Consider the following 22,296-nt stretch of genomic DNA (forward strand, 5'->3'; position numbering starts at 1 on the left):
ATTCTAATCCTAAGACTTGGTCTGTGCTTTGCTTCAGCTATCTTTTGGATGACCATGGAAGTGCTTAAGAAATACCTTGAAAGAAAGTAACTACTTAAATTGACCAGGCAGTATTGAGAATCAGCATTAAATACAAAAGAGGCTGGGCTCAGTGGTTCACACTGTAATCCTAGCATCTTGGGAGGCTGAGGTGGGAGGATTGCTTGAGGCCAGGAGTTCAAGACCAGCCTAGGCAACATAGTGAGACCCTGTCTCTATAAAAAATGAAAAAAAAAAAAAATTAGCTGGGCATAGTAGTGTGTGCTTGTGGTCCCAAGGGAGTCCAAGGTGGGAGGATTGCTTGTGCCTAAGAGGTCAAGACTGCAGTGAGCCATAATTGTGCCACTGCACTCAAGCCTGGGCCACAAAACAAGACCCCATCTCTTTAAAGAAAAAAAGTACTGAGATGGAAGGGTCATATGTGATCAGGTCAGCTGACTATCAGTTACAGACCTATTTTGGACTTTTTTGATGTAACTATGAGTTACCAATATTTTAAATCACCTATTTTCTTGGATAAGAAATATATTTATTTCCTAATCATATCATTTTATTAAAATTAATTATTTTTATACTTGAAAAGAATTGCTTCATGAGATTGGTCATTATTCTAGGCACAATGAAAATCAGTATAAGGTAGAAATAGACTTTTCTATGTGGAATAAAAAAGATTTCTCTTAATTCAGCCAAATTAATATGGTATAGTCTGTCTTTATTCTAATACTTTTTTAAAAATGGGATGACCTTTTAAGTGGAACTGATTTTTTGACATATAAAAATTGGCATTCATTCATAAGATAACCAAAATGAGTGTTTTATTTTGTGTTAACCCTGAGGAGCAAGATTTTCCCTTGTTGTACCTCAGGACCTTGAAGAGTTTATGAATAGCAGTTACTGTGACACCTTTCAAATTTTTACAAATGTTCTCATTTTCAAAGATCACAAGCAAGTATTGGATTAATATTCTAAGCAAATTATGACAGGAATTTTAAAATATCAGATTTAGTGTCTTTTACTAAATTTTTTGTTCCATAAACATAGCTACCTATTTTTTATTTTATTTTTCTCATGAATGAAGAAAAACATTTATTTTTCACCTCCTCCTCTTGTTTTTTGATGATGCAGAAAGAATAGAGTAAAACTGACTGTCAGTATGCAAAGTTTGGTGAAAAGGATTGAGTTAGAATTTGAAGTTTTCACACCGTCATGCTAGAATGGAATGGTGACTCTTACATTTTTTTGAAAAAGTTGATAACAGGATGAATATCCCTCTGCAATATGGTAACATCAAAGCATGTCCTATATTGAGTCTAAAGTTCATGGCCAGGCTTTGAAAATCTGAATTAATTAAGAACCATAATTTTTATTTAAGTTGATGACTAATTTAAGATGTATCTTAATAATATGACTAATAATTCTTGAGTGAAAATTATAAACATAATGATAAACATATATGAAAGCTAACATTACTTACAAACCACTTAGTCTTCTGGCAATCTCAACCATGTTGTAGAGTTAGAAATAATGAGGGAAGAAAAGGGCCTCTGACTAGCAAATGACAGTCACAAAGCCCATGCACCCATGCACTTTACTCTCTAGGAGAATGTAACCATTCACAGGACCTCATCTAAAGAGTTTTCTGAAAAATAACCATTAGAACACACTGATTACAACAGCAACAAAGAAATGTCAGTAAGTAAAAGGACGAGGCAGAGAAAATGAAAAGCAGAGAATCATAAAAACAATCCGAATTCACTTAGGATAAAGGCAAACAGCCTTACATTTAAATTAGACCTTAAGGATATTACTGTGTTCCAGGGTGGTCTATAGTGCAGAAATTGACATTGATAATAATGATCCTGAGTCATCAAGAAAAAGTGAGATTATATTTATTTTGCTATTTTTTTAAAAAGCGGAACTGTGTTATATGACATGTATCCATTGAGAATATTTAAAATGTTGAAGATATGTGATGTTTATAAAACTTGTTATCCAGAAAAGTGGTTTGTGAAGTACCTCATTCCTTGATCATGCTAGATAAATAATTTATATGTTTTTTAAAGAGAAATCAAAATATGCTGGCTAAATGAGGCACTGCAGTACTTGGATATCTGTAGAAATACATTGTATTTTTTTAAATTTTCATGTAATACCAATAGTAGTGTGATTTACATCACTTAAATATTTATTACTAATTAGAAGAATGTCTAATTTTCAGGTCAACACACAATACATTTATAATTAATATCACAGTGTACTCTCTGAATTTGGGAAAGCAGTACAAAAAGGAGTCAGACTTTGAGATATTTAACTTAGAGTTGTTTATACAATATCTCAGATCGTTTCTATGTTAACTTGATGAAGAGACAGAACCAGTATTTTACCACAAGTACCAGTGGTTCCAGGATTCAGATGCCATTACTGTGGTGAGCAGTAGGTTTACCACTCATCAGTTGGACCCCAAAATTATAGTAGTGGACCCTCAGAAAGGACCTTATTCTTCCGAGCTCCATTTTCAGACTTACTGAAAGCAGATAAAATAGATTTTAACAAGTCCTAAATGAAATTATTTACAATGACACACTTATTGAATGCTTACTTTGGGCAAAGTATTGGCAATTCATCAATTGATACCTTCTTGGCATACTGTGGTTGGTACAACAAAGTTTTCCATTCTGAGACCCTATATATAGCCTAATAGCACGAGATAGAAAAATGACCAGATTCATAAAGAGGTAGGTGAGCATGGTAACACAAGTTATTAGCAACCCAATGTGTAAGTTAAGGCTTTGACAAGGAGCAGCATTTGAGCAGAGTTTCAAAGGCTGAAAAAAAATAATTGACAGGGGAAGAAAGTACTCCAGGCTGCGGGAATGGCTTTTTTGATAGACACACAATCATGGGATGACTGGTGCTTCCAGGGATTATAGAAAGAATTCAGTGAGACAGGAATTGAAAAGTATGTGGGCAAAAATGGCAGGTGAGAAGGCCGGAAAGGTAGGTGGGGGCAAGACTGTGATTGAGTTTGTTCGTCAAACTTAACTAAATTATACTTGCTGCTGAAACATTAAAGATGTGTTTATTGGAATATTTGTCTTTGGCTCTAAAGCTAAACAAAGTGGCATGAACACTGTGAAATATGGGTAAATTACTTGACTCTTCTCCTAAGTGAGTCTTTTTTCCTCTTGCTGTCACTATTCCAACTCAGGGTGATAGGTAAGGGGCTATCATTCAATAGAAGGCCAGCCCAGCACTCACCCCTGGCCTTTCAGTTGATACTACTGATTTTTCTAGAATAATATTTAGCCTTAAGGAGATCAAGGAGAAGCCAGTGGGTAAAGATCACTCATATCCTGCTGGTTGATGCCAAGTAAGGCAGAAAGAAGAATAACCATAACAGTGAGCTCAAAGCAGGGAACCCCGAAAAACCTTTGTAAGTCTTCCTCATTCACAAAAATTTATACTTTTAAAAACTTAAAATAGGCAACTGGTACAGCAGGGTAGTCATGTATAATAACATTCAAAATGAGGGAAGAAGAGGAAATTTATATGGCTACTGAACCTATAAGTTAATGCAATGTCTTGGTTTATCATAGCTGTCTATCATAGCTATCATAGCTGTCTATCATAGCTGTAAGAAAAAGTAGTGATCTACAGCAGTGGTCCCCAACCTTTCTGGCACCAGGGACCAGTTTCGTGGAAGAGTTTTTCCACGGACCAGGGTTGGATTGTGGGGGATGGTTTGGGGATGATTCAAATACATTACCTTTATTGTGCACTTTATTTCTGTTATTATTAGGTTGTAATATATAATGAAATAATTATACAACTCACCATAACGTAGAATCAGTGGGAACCCTGAGTTTGTTTTTCTGCAACTAGATGGTCCCATCTGGGGGTGATGGTAGACAGTGATAGATCCTTAGGCAGTAAATTCTCATCAGGAACACACAACCTAGATCCCTCGCATGCACAGTTCACAATAGGGTATGCGCTCCTATGAGAATCTAATGCCACCGCTGATCTGACAGGAGGCAGAGCTCAGGCTGCAAGTGATGGGGAGCAACTGTAAATACAGATGATGTTTTACTCACTCACCTGCTGCTCATCTCCTGCTGTGCCACCCAGTTCTTAACAGGCCACAGACCAGTACTGGTCCATGGCCCTGGGGTTGAGGACCCCTGATCTACTGGAGAGTTTCTTCTTTCCTTCATTCTCATTCCATATTTCTTCACACATACCATAATTCCAGTTGCAATTATTTGTTTGTAGGTCTCTGTTCCTCATTAAACAACAGATAGCTGTTCCAGTCATCTTCATAACTACCCTAGTGCCTAACACAGTACCTCCCACAGAGCAAACATTCAACAAATAATTGTTGAATAGATAAAATATGCATGAATTATCAAAGACCAGAATCGAATGAGTTTATCTCACATATATTCTCTTGGTATTACTGATAATGTCTCTAGTCAAATGGAATATTAAATATTTAATTATATTTAATAAACATTTAATAAGAGATCATGTGGGATAAGAGTATACCTGGCAGAATGGATAGATTTTTTTCCTTAAAGAGATATTTTAATTAATATTTGAAAATTCAGAACTGTGGTGTTTTAGTTATACAGTGTATACTTTGTCTACTTACATTGGTAACTGAAACTACATAGAATTCTTTATTATTTAATGATTTGTTTCTGTGGCTATTTCTTGGAACCTTTCAGGTGTTATACATATGTATAAATTCACAATGTTTTTGCACATGTGAGTTTTGACTGTTCTTCAAAAACAGCTTTAGTCATGTGACATTTTCTCCTCTTTGAAAGATCATTTTTCATTTTTTCTTTAACATCGTGCTAGACTTTCATTTAAATGAAATTACTGGGATGATGAGGAACAATTGAATACATAATGAAAAGTTATCCGGGTACATACTTAAGTTTAATTCGGAAAGATAAAATGATTATGTCTTGTAATTGTGTATATTTGTTTCACAGTGCCTGATATTTTGGAACAGGCTTCTTTCTTTATACTCTATTTATAAAGTGACTATTGATATTTATGATTTTTTAAATCACTTCTACTTATATGATACCATCAGTTTGGCTTTGGCTAAGGGGGAGCTGCTTGTGTTCTGGGCCAGGTGCTAGGCTTAGTGTTCTGATTTTCATAACACAATAGTCCAAGTTGGCCTTTCATGTAAGTATAACATAATACAGTTGCAGCTGCTTCATTTGTGTTTGCTTTGAGCTTGGCTCTGAAAGAATTCAGGCACCAAAAATTATGCCAAGACAACCAGAAAGCATAATTGAACTAAGGCAGTAGCTGAGTATTCCTGTGTAACTCTCCTTGTGCTCTTGTCACTGTGACACCTAAGCATTCCCAATCAAATAAATATACTAGAAACAAAACATTGTCAAAAAACCAAACCTTTACATAGTTTTTAGAAGAAAGTAAAGCCCTGGGAAATAAGATAGAGACTAAAGTCCTGTGTAAAAAGAAATGTGTCTTAAGTATCAAGATGATCAGATTCAATTGCTATTGGTTTCTGTTTTGAATCCTCTATAAGATCCTATGTAAGTGTTTTAAGTTAAACAAAGAGACAGAAAACTTCACGTCCACTATTTAATAAAGACTAATAAGCGTCCATTGTCCGAACTAGGGGTTTTCAACTCTGGCCATACATAAAAATCACCTAAGGAACTTCAAAAAATATACTGATGCTTAGACTCCACCTCAGACCAGTTAAATCAAAATTTCTAGATGAGAGCCCAGTCTTCTGTATTTTTTTAAAGGTCCCAGATGATTCTAATATGCAGCTAGGGTTGTAAACCATTTGTCTAAATGATTGATAAAGTATTAGGAACTCATTTTAGTCTGTGTCTTACCTGTGAATATCAGTGCTTTCTTTGCTACCTTCAAGTCTGACATAAGAAACTAAGAAGCAGTATTTTCTCAGTGGCCTTTGTTACTGACATACTAATTGCTGCATTGCCTATTAGTTGCCCTTCTGTGTTTGCCATGATCAGTTCAGATGACCAATGTAAATTTACAAAATACTTGCTTTACCTCTCACCAGCCTAAGAATCTCAGATTTTAGGGTGAAATATTGAAATTCAATTCATAGCATCCAAGCTACAATACAATTCCAACTTTCATATTCTCAGTGTTATTGTATTCCAGGAGGATATTTAAAACTTATTTCCCATGATGCTCAAAGACTCTATATCTGTGTTTCTTCCCTCTTTTCACTAATCATCTGCATGGAGTTAAAATCCATAATAGGATTGCCCTCCAGTGAGACCTATTTTAATGAACAGTATATATATATATACATACGTGCATATATATATATATGCGCATATATATACGCGCATATATATATATCGCATATATATATACGCGAACAGTATATATATATATATATATACGCGCACACACACACACACACACATGTATGAATATATAAATATATTCATAGTATGTGTATGAAAATGTTATTACCAAAGGTAGAAATCATATAATAATCATAGGGATGTCAGAAAATTATGGCCTGTAGATATTAACTGTATCTTTAAGTCATTTTGTAATCAGAAAGGGCATAATTTTAAAATCCTCTAATGATAAATATCTCAGAAAATATATAATTTAGAACCAAGGATCTCAGAGCAGAGAAAAAAAAAGAATAAGGTTAGATACAACTCCTTAAGGAAACAAGGTGGGAATTGGCAAATACCTGGAGGAAAAGAGAGCAGGCTTGGTTAGGAAATACTGCCAAGACTCTAGACTTGAAAGAATTAAAGAATGAGGGAAGCCCTCCTCAATCTGTGGTAATTCCTAGAAATGGGCTTGCAGCAGCACTAACTACTGGAGATTCCAACTTACCCTACCCAGGAGAAGAGGGCTGTTTGAGAGAGAGGATGATACACACTCACTTACAGCTCATTCTTATAGATGATGTACCATAAACCCCTTTCCTCTCAAAGCAAAGATATTTCTCCTCAGCTTTAATGAGCAAGGGGAAACACAAGACCTCTCACTTCACAATGAGAAATAAACACTTTGAAGGCCTAATGCCCACTTAAGGGAGCATATAATTAGCTACTAAGTATAACCTCTTGTATAGAAGTTCTGAAGCCAGAGTGTAGAAAAGAAAATTTGCCACCTTCATGATTAAGCTAGAGTTAGCTATGCAAAATATATATATATATTTTGCTCTTCTCAGCTGTACTTATACTCAGCAAGGTATGAGAATTGCTGGTAAACAATTAGTACCTGTGGTGCCTTTCTACCATAAGGCCCTTTAATTTCATAACCAATGCCGGTACCATTCCGCTGGATTTTTAAATGCTTTGTTTCTTTTATATTGAACATCTACTAATTTCAATTTAAAGAAACTTCATTCCAACAGTATTATTTGATTATAATATCAATACAAAATTTTTTGTCAGATTGTTGAGTAGCTGGTTAAAAAAAAAAAAAAAAAAAAAGGCTGTAGAAGAATTTGAATAGACATTTCTCCAAAGAAAATATACAAATGGCCAATACACGCATGAAAAGATGCTCAATATCATTAGTCATTAAGAAAATACAAATCAAAACCACAATGAAATACCACTTGATGCCCACTAGGACGACCACAATCAAAAAGAGAGACAATAATAAGTATTGGTGAGAATGTAGAGAAATTGCAGTGTAAAATGGTATGGACACTTTGACAGCTCCTCAAAACATTACATATAGAGTTTGTATATGACGTAGCAATTCTACTTTCAGGTATATACACAAGAAAATTGAAAATATATGTCCACATAAAACGTACACAGATGTTTATAGCAGCATTATTTATGATAGCCACAAAGTAGTCATAACGTAAATGTCTATCAACTGAAGAACAGATATAGAAAATATGATTTAACCATACATATTGGCTTATTATTCAGCCATGAAAGAGGATTGAGATACTGATACATGCCACAACATGAATGAACCTTGAAAATATTATGCTAAGTGAAAGAAGCCATACACAAAAGGCCACATGTTGTATGATTCCGTTTATATGAGATGTTCAGAATAGGCAAATCTATACAGACCAAAAAAGAGATTAGTATTTCTCATGAGCTGGGTGAGGGAGAAATGGGAAGTGACTGCTAATGGGCATAGGGTTTCTTTTTAGGTAGTGAAAGTGCTCAGGAATTAGACTGTGGTGATGGTTGCACAGCTTTCGGGATATACAAAAACCACTGAGTTGCATCTTTTATTTTTTACTGATTTTTTTTTAGATAGGGTCTCGCTCTGTCACCCAGGTTGGACTGCAATGGCACGATCATGGCTCACTGCAGCCTCAACCACCCAGGCTCAAACGAACTTCCCACCTCAGCTGTGAAGCTGGAACCATAATCGCATGCCACTGCACCTGGCTAATTTTTTTTTTTTTTTTTTACCTTTTGGAGAGATGGGATCTTGCTTATGTTGCTCAGGTTTGTGTCAAACTCCTGGGCTCAAGCGGTCATCCTGCTTTGGTCTTCTAAAGTGCTGGGATTACAGGCATGAGTCACCATGCCCAGCAGAGTTGCACACTTTAAAAGGGTGAATTTATGGTATATGAATTATATCTCAGTAAAATTTTTTAAAAAGTAAAACACCAGGCTTAGAAGACTTAGGATAAAAAATTTGAAAATAGTATTAACACTTTACTATTGATTATAAATTGAAATAATGTTTTAGATCTATTTTAGATACGTAGTATATTACATATTGGCTGCTTATTTTCTACAGTTTTTTTTTTTTTAGGTAATCATTACTGATACTTTGCATATTTGCATTTTTATACAAACTACCATAATTTGGCCTACTATAAGGGAGATAGTACTATCTATTTTTACTCAAGGATGTAGAAATAGAAGCATAATATTTAGTTTAAAGAGAAAAAAGCTAATTTACAGTAGTGTAATATATGTGGAATATTTTTTAATTTTTGCAAATTATCAACAAATAAATTTTTATGTCTTCATATTTGCATAGAATATGTTATAGTTTCTTCTATAAATTCATACCTGTTAAATTGTTTGACCTTTCATATTTTTAATACAGTCCATCTGTGCCTCTGCATTCTTATAAGATGTCTTATATATGGGTTTGTTTAATGGGATAATGCTGAGATTTCATATTAGAGGAGTATTTTTATGATATTTGTATAGCAATGAAATTAATATCAACAAATCAGGAAATAGAAAAGGATGCTGTTTTGGCAAACATTCTTTCATTCAGTCCTCTGTATTATACTATGTCTTGGTTCTAATGTCCCATGGTAATTTAAACTCAGCTTGCCCCAAACCGTGTTTACTTTATGTTTTCCTTAAAAAATGTTCCCTTGAATTTCCCTTTGTAGAGCTGCACATTTCTTCAGTTCCGAGAGCCAAAACCTTAAGAGTCATAAATACTCTTCCCTTTCTCTCAAATATTATCACCAGATCTTGTCTACCTCTCTTCAAATTCATTCATTCCCTTTTCCAGCCCACTGCCATTTACTGACTTCACTTATCAGTACTTGTGGTTCCTTCCCTGAACTAGTACCAGGGTCAGCTTCATAAGCATGAGACCAGTGCAGTACACAGGGCCTACACTTAGAAAGACTCTGTGCATGAAGTTCAATGCTGTATGGTTGCCATCTCAAAGTTCTTAGTGATTGATCTTTGGATTTGTATTTTCTAAGTGAAGTTAAATGGGAAAATGGAGCATTCGTGGGGACCTTGGGCATGGTACCACCTCCTGCTGCCTTCCTGGAATGAATTATCTGTTGCCCACTTCCCCACTCCCTGATCTCATTCAACCTCCCTCTCTCTTCACCCAGACACAGCTGTCACTCTCTGACCCTGGCAGGGACCTTTGCACAAGTGCGAGAAAGATAGGGATTAGACAACACAACTCATGGTGTCTTGGAGCAGGGCTTGGTAAGGGCAGTCCTTGCCCCTGCCTGTCATCTCCAGGGATGTCTTACAGGTAGACAGAAGCCACAGCTGTGTTGGAGGAGCGGGGGTAGGGCGAGGGAGTGAAGGGACAAGCCTCTTGCCTATCTCCAAACCAGGTACCTAGTGAGTTGCAGGGGCAGCCACGGGAAGGGAAGAAGCCTCAGCCTCCCTGCATGGTATGACACACAGGTTTGATGGCTGGCATGGTGGAACCTGGTAGCCAGTAGACACCCACTGCTGAGTCATAGTCTGGGGCCCCTGGCACTTCTGAAGGCTTACACTTACCTGTAGTTTTTCCTGATACTGGAGGAAGTGTGACATTAAATAGTAAATAAAAGGCAGCATGGCAAGTGGAGACAAAAACTACTGAAGAAAGGGAAAAGTTTCCTAATTTATAATAGTAGGTTTAATGACATTGTCTTCCTGCTTTTTGAACAGTACCCCCAGCTTTTCATTTTGCACTGAGCCCCTCTAATTACGCTGCAGGTCCTGTCTAGTACAATAGAGATTCTTAACTCATCTCCTGGTCTCCAATTGCTACTCATCAACTTTAGCCTTCGCTCTGCTACCGGAGTGGTCTCTAAAATCTAAACTCCATCATTACTTGGGCCTCCCTTGCTTAATGTCTTTTAGCTCTCTACGATTCCATGCCCATGAACAAGACTAGTTTCATACATTTTATTTGGCTTGCTCAGTGGTTTCTGCCTCCTCTCTCTTCCTTTCCCCTCCTCTTTCCCTTCATTTGAATGTCTTCAGACAGAACTACCTTTTATGTCAAAAAGTGTCAGTCACCTGCTGAAGGCTTTTGAGTTGAACTTGTGTTGCAGGATGATAAAACCAAAGTTAAATTGGCACTGAGAGCTTTCATTGTCTAATTTTTTACTGCCCTTCCAGACTCATTTCCTAATGCTCAGTATCCTCATTTTCACCCCCAACTCTCTTCAGTCCTGAGTTCCATCTTTACCAAATCTGAGAGTTCCCCAAGCAAGTTTTCTCAGGTCTCTTTACACATTTCTGCCTAGGAAGTTCACCTTCCATCCTTGCTAAAAGTATTCTCATCCATTAAGACTCAATTCCAGTGTTTCCTAACCTCTTCTAGGTAGCATTAACCTTGGCCATCTCTGTCCTTCCACAAGAGTGTACATTTATCCATTATAGCACCGATACTATTATATGGTAGGGTTGTCTTTCCTAGTCTGTGATATTCTAGTTGGTGATCTCCAGAATAGATTGTGTATACTTCAGAGGATACAGACAATTCATTTGAGGGGGGTGCAGAAAGAAAATATTATATGTTTGATTTTTTTTTAAATTTGCTCTTTAAAAATTTTATGTTATTGAATGTTTTATAGTCATACATCAGAAAATCATTTTATAAGTATATTTTATTAGGAAGGCACACTCAACAATATTTATTTCATAGTCAAAATTAATTAATTAATTTTGAGACGGAGTCTCAGTCACTCAGGCTGGAATGCAGTGGTGTAATCTCAGCTCACTGCAACCTCCGCCTCCCATGTTCCAGCGATTCTCCTGCCTCAGCTTCCCGAGTAACTGGGATTACAGGTACGTGCCATCATGCCTGGCTAATTTTTCTATTTTTAGTAGAGACGGGGTTTCACTGTATTGGCCAGGCTGGTCTTGAACTCCTGACCTCAGGTGATATCCACCCACCTCGGCCTCCCAAAGTGCTGGAATTACAGGCGTGAGCCATCCCACCCAGCTAATAGTCAAAATAATTTAGAAACCACTCTTCTAGAAGACAAGAACTGTATCTTATTCATCTCATAACTTCAGCACTGACCTTTTATTTTTCCTAATCTGTTTATGAAAACTGATTTAATATATGGGTGATATTCATGATTACCCAAAGTGTGCACATTGCAAAGATATTGACCTCTTATGCCATAGTTTCTTCATCATTAGTTGGTCGCTTTTAATTAATCAACATTGTGTACTGGTTTTTATAAAGGGCCTACAATAAATCTGTTAAGTGAAATAGAATTAAGAAGGATGGAATGTAGTGTGTAGTAAGAACTTCTTTGGAAGTCCTATGAGAATAATGATAGAGAAACTCATGGAGAGTATCTTAGTTTGCTTCTCATTTAAGGTATAATTGAATGTGTAAGAATGTGGTCTGCCTCTCAACTCTTTAAAAGTTCCATGGGGCTGGGCATGGTGGTACATTGCCAGTAGTCCCAAGCTGCTTGGGAGCCTGAGGCAAGAGGCTCACTTGAGCCCAGGAGTTCAAGGCCGTAGTGCGGATGATCATTCTGTGAATAGCCACTGAACTCCAGCTTGAGCAACATAGCGAGACCCCATCTCTAAAAAATACTAATACTCATAATAAATAAATTAAGGTAAATGGGGAAAAAAGACAATACAGTCAGCAGAAGTGAAGGTGAAAACCTGGTAATCTGTCCTAGCTACCTGGGCTTAACGTATTATGCAGTCAGTGAGACAGTTGTTATTCGTAAACTTTTTCATTAAAATAAGGTGGTTACAGTTGAAAAAGACCCTGAGCTTTTCTGATCATAAGATTTAGGGCCTGCGTCACCCTGCCTTTTTAACTCTGTCAGAGTGTCAGAACAAAGATTTCATATTATTAGCTTTCAAGGATTTGTACCTAGAATAGGCAAAGGAATGATAAAATAACTGTATTTTTTACTGTTGTTCAACTAGCATCTCACTTGTATGATCAAGAGCAAATTGGTTGACTTCCTCTAACACCTATGTTTTTTTGTGGTAATGAAATTTACAAATATTTTAAGATCTTTGGAAGTTTGCAGATAAAAAGATACTATAAGCTGGGTGTGGTGGCTCATGCCTGTAATCCCAGCACTTTGGGAGGCCAAGGTGGGCAGATCACTTGAGGTCAGAAGTTCAAGACCAGCCTAGCCAACATGTTGAAAGACCATCTCTACTAAAAATACAAAAAATTAGCCAGGTGTGGTGGCATGCGCCTGTAATCCCAGCTACTCAGGAGGATCACTTGAACCTGGGAGACAGAGGTTGCAGTGAGCTGAGATAACGCCACTGCACTCTAGCCTGGGCAACAGAGCAAGACTTCGACAAAAAAAAAAAAAAAAAAAAAGAACCAACATATATATTATATATATTAAGGACCAATTTGTTAATATTTTGGTGCCAAATTTACAATGGAAAAACTGCAGTATTACAAACAGTACAAAGAGTATAGTTAGGAAATAGCCTCTAGAAGTAATAAAATATGTCTAATACAGTCTTTTCAGTAATATAATTCCCTACGTCTTTTCCCCTTCATTTTATCCTTAGGAAAAAAAAAGTCCTATCCTGATAGACATTAGTAAGAGTAATTACATTGTTTCACATTACACCTTTTGCTCATGACCATCCATAATGTGGATTTTTGCTACATTTTATTTCAACAGAGGCGGTAAGAATTTTATCTTTTTCAATAACTAATAGGCTCAAAAGCCCCCCTCCATCTCTGATGCTGTTATTCTTAAAGTCCTATAAATGAGAGATGGAAAACTTCAATTAAATTCATCTAGTCCATCTCCCCTGACAATGAAAAAAATGTATTTCACATTATGTTATCTAATGCTTTTTCAGGCCTTCCATGATAACCTCTGAGAGACTGTCCAATAGGCTAATAGACCTCACTTTGAGGTCTTCTTTTTGACCCATGATTTCTCATTATTATATTCATTACAGCCATCATCCTTAATATTCATACTTTGTGAACTTGAGTGAGATTAGCACAGTCTCTGTTAGTCACAAGAAAATCAACATACTATACTCTATAGAGTATGACATTCGATTTATAATAAAATTTTTTAAAAATCCGTATGTACCTCATTATCAGAAACTGAAGTGTTCTACAGAAGTGAATTTTCCAGATACTAAACTTTTCTTCCTTAACCACCAGATTTAGTTTTGTTTTAATAATTTTAAGGGGGTTTTCCCTCCTGTGTGTTATTTCCCTACTTTCTTGAGTGAATTCAACTTTTCTTAATAATTCACGTTAATCATTATCAGCATTCTGCAAATACGTATTTAGCCCACTGTATGCTAAGCATTACAGAAATACAAAGATGAGCTCAATGTATTTGTTTTCTGTTTGCCTTCAGGAGTTAAGATTCATAGGGCATATAAAATAGGAATAGAATTAATTATAGGTCAAGATAGGGGAAAACAGTAGTATAAATAAAAAGTTTACATAATCAGAAGTGTGAGAGACATTACAGTAATCAGGAATGGTTTTCTCAGGAGTTGGTATTTGAAATAAATGATATAAGGACAACTGAGTAACCATGTGGAAAAAGGTAATATTAGATGTATATCTCATACCTTACACAAGAGTAAACTCCAAATGGATTAGGGATCTAAAATGTGAAGAAAAAAAAAAAAAGCATACCTAGTAGGAAACATGGATGAATTCTCTAACCTTAATGCAGGGGAAAACTTTCTATGATGGTTACTGAAAAGCCAGAGGCAATTTTTAAAAATCGATTGATAAATTTGATTACACAAAAGAAAGTTTTTAAATAATTGCATGACAAAAAGTATAAGAAAGTTAAGGCTGAAAGACAACCAATAAATCAATTGGGAGAAAATATTTACAACATATAAGAAACTATTAAGGCCAGCGCAGTGGCTCGTGCCTGTAATCCCAGCATTTTGGGAGGCCGAAGCAGGCAGATCACCAGGTCAGTAGTTCAAGACCACCCTGTCCAACATACTGAAACCCCATCTCTACTAAAAATACAAAAAATTAGCTGGGCGTGGTGGTGGGCACCTGTAATCCCAGCTACTTGGGAGGCTGAGGCAGGAGAATTGCTTAAACCTGGGAGGTGGAGGTTGCAGTGAGCCGAGATCACGCCATTGCACTCCAGCCGGGTTGACAGTGCAAAACCCCTTCTCAAAAAAAAAAAATTAAGGGACAAGTGACTAAGACCCAATAGGAAAACTGAAGAAAAGTTTTCCTGAAGAAAACTGAAGAAAAGACATGAATAGGTAATAGGTAAAAATGTTTCTGAACATATGAAAACAATGTTCAAATTCACTTATAATCAGAGAAATGCAATTTTTTGTTTGTGTGTTTGTTTTTTGAGATGAATCTCGCTCTGTCACCAGGCTGGAGTGCAGTGGCGACATCTCAGCTCACTGCAACTTCTGCCTCCTGGGTTCAAGTGATTCTCCTGCCTCAGCCTCTGGAGTAGCTGGGACTACAAGCACGCACCACCACGCCCAGCTAATTTTTGTATTTTTAGTAGAGACAGATTTTCACCATGTTGGCCAGGATGGTCTCAATCTCTTGACCTCGTGATCTGCCTGCCTCGGCCTCCCAAAGTGCTGGGAGTACAGGCGTGAGCGACCGCACCTGGTCCTTTTTTTTTTTTGAGTCTCGCTCTGTCGCCCAGGCTGGAGTGCAGTGGCACAACCTCAGCTCGCTGGAACCTCCGCCTCCCGGGTTCAAAGGATCTTCCTACCTCAGCCTCCTGAGTAGCCAGGTCTACAGGTACACGCCACCACACCCAGCTGATTTCTGTATTGTTTGTAGAGACAAAGTCTCACCATGTTGGCCAGGCTGATTTCATACTCCTAGGATCAAGCAATCCTCCTGCCTCATCCTCTTGAAGGGCTAGGATTACAGGGATGAGCCACGGCACCCAGTCGAGAAATGCACACTTTAAAACAACATTTAAGTGCACATTTAAAACAACATAGAAATATTATTTGACCTTTCAGTCTGACACAGGCTATAAAGGATGATAACGATTCAGTTGGCAAGGTTGTGGGAAACAAACACACTCATACATTGTTGAAGGGAAGGCAAACTGGTACAACCCTTCTAGAGGGGATTCGGCAAGATTACATATACACTTACCTTTTGACCCAGCATCCCATTTCTAGGAATCCAAGCTGAAGGTACATCTCCACCATTATGAAAATACATATACACAAGTTACTTATGCAGCATTGTGTTTTAATTGCAAAATATTGTAAACAGCCTATATGCACATTCATAAGAGGGCGACTAAACTATATGTAGAAAGTAGAATAGTGGTTCCTCCCTATCTTCCAAGATGTCCACATCCTAATACATGGAAATTGTGAATATGTTATCTTATGTGGCAAAAGGGACTTCTGTAGATAGGATTAAGACTAAGGACCTTGAGATAGGAACATTATCCTAAATTATCCAGATGGATCCAGTCTAATCACGAGCCCTTAAAAGCTGAAAAGCTTTCATAGCGATGCAACATTGCTGGCTTTGAAGATAGAGGAAAGGCCATGAGCCAAGGAATGTGGGTGGCCTTAAAAGCTTGAAAAGGCATAAGACAGATTCTCCCCTAGAGGCTTCAGAAAGGAATGCAGACCTGCTGACACTGATTTTAGCCAGATGAGACTTGTGTTGGAATTCTGACCTACAGAACTGTAAGATCATAAATTTATACTGTTTAAACCACATTTGTTTTAATTTGTTAAAATGGCAGTTGAAAAATAATACAGTGGAAAACTGGTGAAATTAGAATTAGGGCTGTGTTTAGGTGAGTATAGTACCTATGTTAATTTCTTAGTTTTCATAATCATACTATAGTTACATAAGAATAACATTGGGGAAGCTCAGCAAGGGAAAACTCTGTACTATTTTTCCAAATTTTTTGTAAATCTGAAATTACTTCATATCTAAAGGAAAAATAACTAAGGATTCCTTCCCTCCTCAGTGTACTTTCCCCACTCTACCTCATTAACATCCCCTTAAAAAGTTGCCATGTCGTCTTGTTATTTGTGAATTTCCAACCAAGCTTTTAACTCAGTGGTTCCCAAACCATATGTCCACATAAAGACTTGTTTGTAAATGTTTATGGCAACTTTATTTTTAATATCCCAAAACTGGAAACAACTTGAATGTCCATGAGTTGACAAATGGTTAAACAAATTTTGGTATACCCTTACAGTGGAATAAAAAGGAGGAAACTATACATGCAACAGCATGCATAAATTTCAAAAACATTATTCTAAGTAAAGAAAGACTACATACTGCATAATTCCATTTATATGACATTGTGGAAAAGATAAAATTATAGGAACAAGTCAGATTAGTGGTTTCCAGGGGTTGAGGGTGAGAGGAAGGGATTGACTGACTACAGAAAGGCATGAAGACTTTTGGGGTGATGGAAATGTTCCGTATCTCACTTGTTTTGGTGCAGCATACATTTATCAAAACTCATCAAACTGTACATGCAAAAATAGTGACTTGTGTTTTGTAAATTACACCCCAATAAACCTGTTTTAAAAGAAATGTTTTAAAACAAAATACATAAAAAGTTGGACATAAAAGGTTTGAAATAATGTAACAAGAAGGTAATAAAAATCTGACATGACACATGCATGAAAATGAATCTCTAAGAATATAGTTAATTAATAAAGTTTGCTAGATATCTTCCATTGGTCCCTCTAGCAGATCTTAACATGTCAATATGTGTTTTAACATGTTATAACATAATACCTATAATATTATATAATATGTGTTTTATATTTTAACAATAATTATACGTAATATAGCATAATGACATCAATGTGTCAACATCAGTTATATCTGATTAATGGATATGTGTTTATTAATTTCTGTGCTTTGTATGTTTAAAAGTTTCATAGTAAAAGTTTTAGTTAGCTTAATTAAGAAAATAACATTGAATGCTTGTTAAAAATGTAGATTACTGTGTCCCAATCCCCAATATTCCGATATATCAGATCTGGGCTAGAAAAACAATTGTGATTTATGACAGAACCTTTTCTCTTTCCTTTTGATGCTTAAATTTGAAAAACAAAAACAAAAAACCTGCTAGAGGATAAACTACCCATACTAAAACTAAACTATAAGGCACTTTGCAACTATTTCTTGTTTTGTTATTCTTGTCATCTACAGTTTCCCTTCCTGTTTGGACTTCCAAATAACCAGAAGACAAACTAAGTAAAATATAAAGACTAGAAAGTAAACTTTAACGTTTTCAGTGACTCTTCTCCTTTTTCCTTGTTAATTTTTTATAATTATGTGTTTTAGTCAACATTTAGTGAATATCTACAAGTTCCTAAGTTATATTAAGAGAGCAAGGAAGGGAATTATTTATATATGACACAGCTTTTTTTCTCAGGTATTTACAATCCATAATAAAACAAACTAAAATATGTAAAATACATAGAGATTTTAATTTACTAATAAACTAAAATTTGAAAAGCAAGAATGAAAACAGTTCTCACCTGGGTCCTTTCTAGTTGACAAGGTGGCATTTTCGTACTGTGAATCAGGTAACATTTTGAGAAATTGCCATTTAAAAATACTTAACCACTTAGAATTGCTATAGCATTGTCCTTAATCCCTGTGTGGTCACTGATGTGAAAAAATCTCAAGCAGAATTAAAGCAGGGTTTTGTTGCACATCCCTACATTTTTCGTGTGAAAGGTGATAACATGTTTCTCTGTCTCCACTTCTCCCTGTCTTAAGGGAACACAGCAGTACTAGGATGCTGGCAAGGCAGTGTCCCTTATTACCGCCACTGAGGCTTCTGAGAGCAGTTGCATAGCAGCAGTTTTATTTCAGTTACCAGTCATTCCCAGCTAGCCAAGTTCAGTCTTCAGGGAATACTCCAGTTTGCAGGTGGCCAACAACTTCAGTTATCATTGTCTTAACATTTACCAAGCTCCAGAGAAAGGCAATATTTGGCTTTTTCTTTCACTGACTGTTGCTAATTTTAAGCCTTATTTTGAAAGAAAATAATGAGTACCAACTAATTAAATCATTTTAGTTGTATCAATTGCTATGACAATGTAGCTTTAAAAAAAAAATGAGCTTTTTACTATTTTTAAGACTTGTAAATGGTAGCAACAGCATTTCAAAAAATTGGATAGAGTAGGATTTGTTTTGAGTGTTTGATTAGTATGCTTTCAGATTAGGTTGGTGTCAGAAGGATGAAATCAGTTTATTTACATTCTTTCTTTCCTTTGTTTCCATTTAGACTGAAACATTCACACTCTTCCCATTTTTATAAGGCATGGATATCACAACTGAAAGAGAAAAAAGCATTTTTCTCTTGGTATCCATCTATTTTTAAATTTTATATTTGGATTCTTAAATTTTATACTCAGTGACCACAGAATCAGTTTTACATATAAAAGCCATTTCAATAAGGTTTTGATTTTATTTTAGTTTAATTATATAGCTAGGAATCCTTGGGGCAAATTCTTGTAAGTCAAATGCCACACTAGCAGTTTTTTTGTTTTTTAGGTTTTTTGTGGGGTTTTTTCTTTTCTTTTTTCCCTCATATTTTGAATTGTCATATTACATTTCTGGCTGTTTATGATACATAATTCTATAATAAAGTATATGTAGAAGTTACATATAATACATATGGGGAAAATAAGTTATGTTAGAGTACTTAAAGTATTTGATGTGGAATTAGAATGTCGAGAATTCATACAGCACAGTGGTTAGAAAGGAAGGGTTCCAGTGTGGGGCTACGTAGACTCAAAGTTCTCCTCTGCCATTTAGCATCTGTGTGACCTTAGTAAAGTCATGTATCTTCTGTATTAGTCTGTTTTCACGCTACTATAAAGAACTACCTGAGACTGGGTAATTTATGAGGAAAGAGGTTTAACTGACTCACAGTTCCACAGCCTTAACAGAAAGCATGACTAGGGGGCCTCAGGAAATTTACAGTTATAGTGGAAGGAGAAGAAGGACCTTCTTCACGTGGAGGCGCAAGAGAGAGCAAGCAGGGAAGTGCCACACTTTTAAACCATGGGAGGTGGTGGGAGAAGATTGCATCATGGGAGAGGATTTCCCCTATGCTGTTCTCATGATAGTGAGTGAGTGAGTCCTCAGATGATCTGAGGACACACTGCATATGATTTTTCAGTTCTGAAAGCAATTTTTGAGCCCCTACTAAATACCAGGTATCAGACCTGCCCTGGGAACACAAAGATTGCAGGGTTTAGTGAGGATGACACATAAGTGGGCATGCACTGTGCTAAATGTAAGGCTATTTCTCTATAAAGCACAGAGGAGGGGCACATAATCTAGGGCAGGGTCAGGTAATATCAAAAAAGACACCCTAGAAGAGATCTTTCCTCAACTCTATCAAAAAGAATGATTCAGCCAGGGAGAAGGAAGAGAATATGAGCAGTGGTAAACATGCGTGGTGAATATGGAGAATTACAGGTGTTTCAAGTTAGTGGAGGATGAAGTATGAAGTGGAATGACCAGGGATCAGACTGGAATGGTAAGTCGTTACCAGATGATACTCTAATATAGGCAGAACTCTTACCAGGACCATTCTTAGCTGCTTTTAGGTACCTTTGGGTTAATTATCCATCCCTTCACCAGTCAGATGGATCCAGGGCAGAAAGATTGCATGGCACAAAGCATAGTGACCTGAATATGTAAGGAATTGCTCAGAAGGGGTCAATGGGCAACTGGGCTTGACATGTACTTTGTTGTTTCACAGAAGAGGATAATGCGGGAAGGCTCATTACATGGTTGGTCCAGGATGGAGGGATAGTAGAAGCCAAGCCAAGCTTGGAAACAGTGAATTTTTTTGTGGTTTCATCCTGTACAGCTGTGTGGTCTTCCTAAAGAGCTTCATCACGGCACCAGGAAGATTGACTTAAACATTGTTTTAATTTTTATTTTGGAGAGCTAATCATTAAGAAAATGGAGGGTGTTGGTAATTGAGTAGCGTCAGATGATTAGCTGCAGAATCTAGGGAGAAAAGAGAGCAGGAAAAAACAAGGGACAGGGAGAAAATGAGGTGGTCCAGAAAGTGAAGGTTTCTGTTAGGTTCAAGAGTAGATTAATGTGGAGAAAGAGATATATGAAAGACATGTGATTAGGGAGGAAATCAGAGGAAAAAAATATTGCTGTTTAAGATGTCTGAGGATCTCTGAATGATGATAAAATCTAGTGTGTAGATAGAACAGTGGGTGGCTGAAATGTAGAAGAATGAAGCTGGATCCTCATCTCTCACATTATACAAAAAATCAACTCAAGATGGATCAAAGACTTAGTCTGAGACCTGGAACCATAAGAATTCTAGAATATAACATTGGAAAAACTCTTCTAGACATTGACTTAGGCAAAGACTTCATGACCAAGAACCCAAAAGCAAATGCAACAAAAGTAATGATAAATAGATGGGACCTAATAAAACTAAAAAGCTTCCGCACAGCAAAAGATATCAGAATCAGTAAACAGACAACCCACAGAGTGGGAGAAAATGTTCACAAACTGCATCTGCCAAACAACTAATATCCAGAATCTACCAGGAACTCAAACAAATCAAGAAAAAAAAACAAATAATTCCGTCAAAAAGTGAGCAAAGGACATGAATACAGAAGATATACAAATGGCCAACAAACGTGAAAAAAAAATGCTCAGCATCACAAATTATCAGGGAAATGCAAATCAAAACCACAATGAGATAACCACCTTACTCCTGCAAGAATGACCAGAATTAAAAATCAAAAAATAACAGATGTTGACATGGATGTGGTGAAAAGGAACACTTTTACACTGCTAGTGGGAATGTAAACTAGTACAACCACTATGGAAAACAATATACAGATTCCTTAAAGAACTAAAAGTAGAACTGCCATTTGATCCAGCAATCCCACTACTAGATATCTACCCAGAGGAAAAGAACTCATATGAAAAAGACGCTTGCACACACATGTATAGTAGCAAAATTCACAATTGCAAAAATATGGAACCAGTCTAAATGCCTATCACCTAATGAGTGGATAAAGAAAAGTATTCCACACACCATGGGATACTACTCAGTCACAAAAAGGAATGACATAATGGCATTTGCAGCAGCCTGGATGGAGTTGGAGACCATTATTCTTAGTGAAATATCTCAAGAACGGTAAACCAAATATTGTATGTTCTCACTTATAAGTGGAAGCTAAGCTGTGAGGACACAAAGGCATAAGAATGATATAATGGACTCTGGGGACTTGGGAGGAAAGGTGTGAGGTGGGTGAGGGATAAAAGACTACACATTGTTACAGTGAGCTGAGATCCGGCCACTGCACTCCAGCCTGGGCGACACAGCAAGACTCCGTCTCAAAAAAAAAAGACTACACATTGGTTACGGCTATACTGCTCAGGTGATGGGTGCCCCAAAATCTCACAGATCACCACTAAAGAACTTTTCCATGCAATCAAACACGACCTGTTGCCCTAAAACTATTGAATAAAAATTAAAATTTAATGTAAAAAAATGAGTGGGTGGAGAGA

At 36.6% G+C, this 22,296-nt stretch overlaps 1 protein-coding gene across 3 annotated transcripts in view; it reads left to right on the forward strand.

The window, feature by feature from the left end:
* RASAL2 (RAS protein activator like 2) overlaps positions 1-22,296 on the forward strand; it is a 373,660-nt gene that overhangs the window by 287,163 nt on the left and 64,201 nt on the right. The window lies entirely within an intron of this gene.

The sequence above is a fragment of the Piliocolobus tephrosceles genome, chromosome 1, assembly GCF_002776525.5.
Source record: "Piliocolobus tephrosceles isolate RC106 chromosome 1, ASM277652v3, whole genome shotgun sequence".
NCBI classification, from domain to species: Eukaryota; Metazoa; Chordata; class Mammalia; order Primates; family Cercopithecidae; genus Piliocolobus; species Piliocolobus tephrosceles.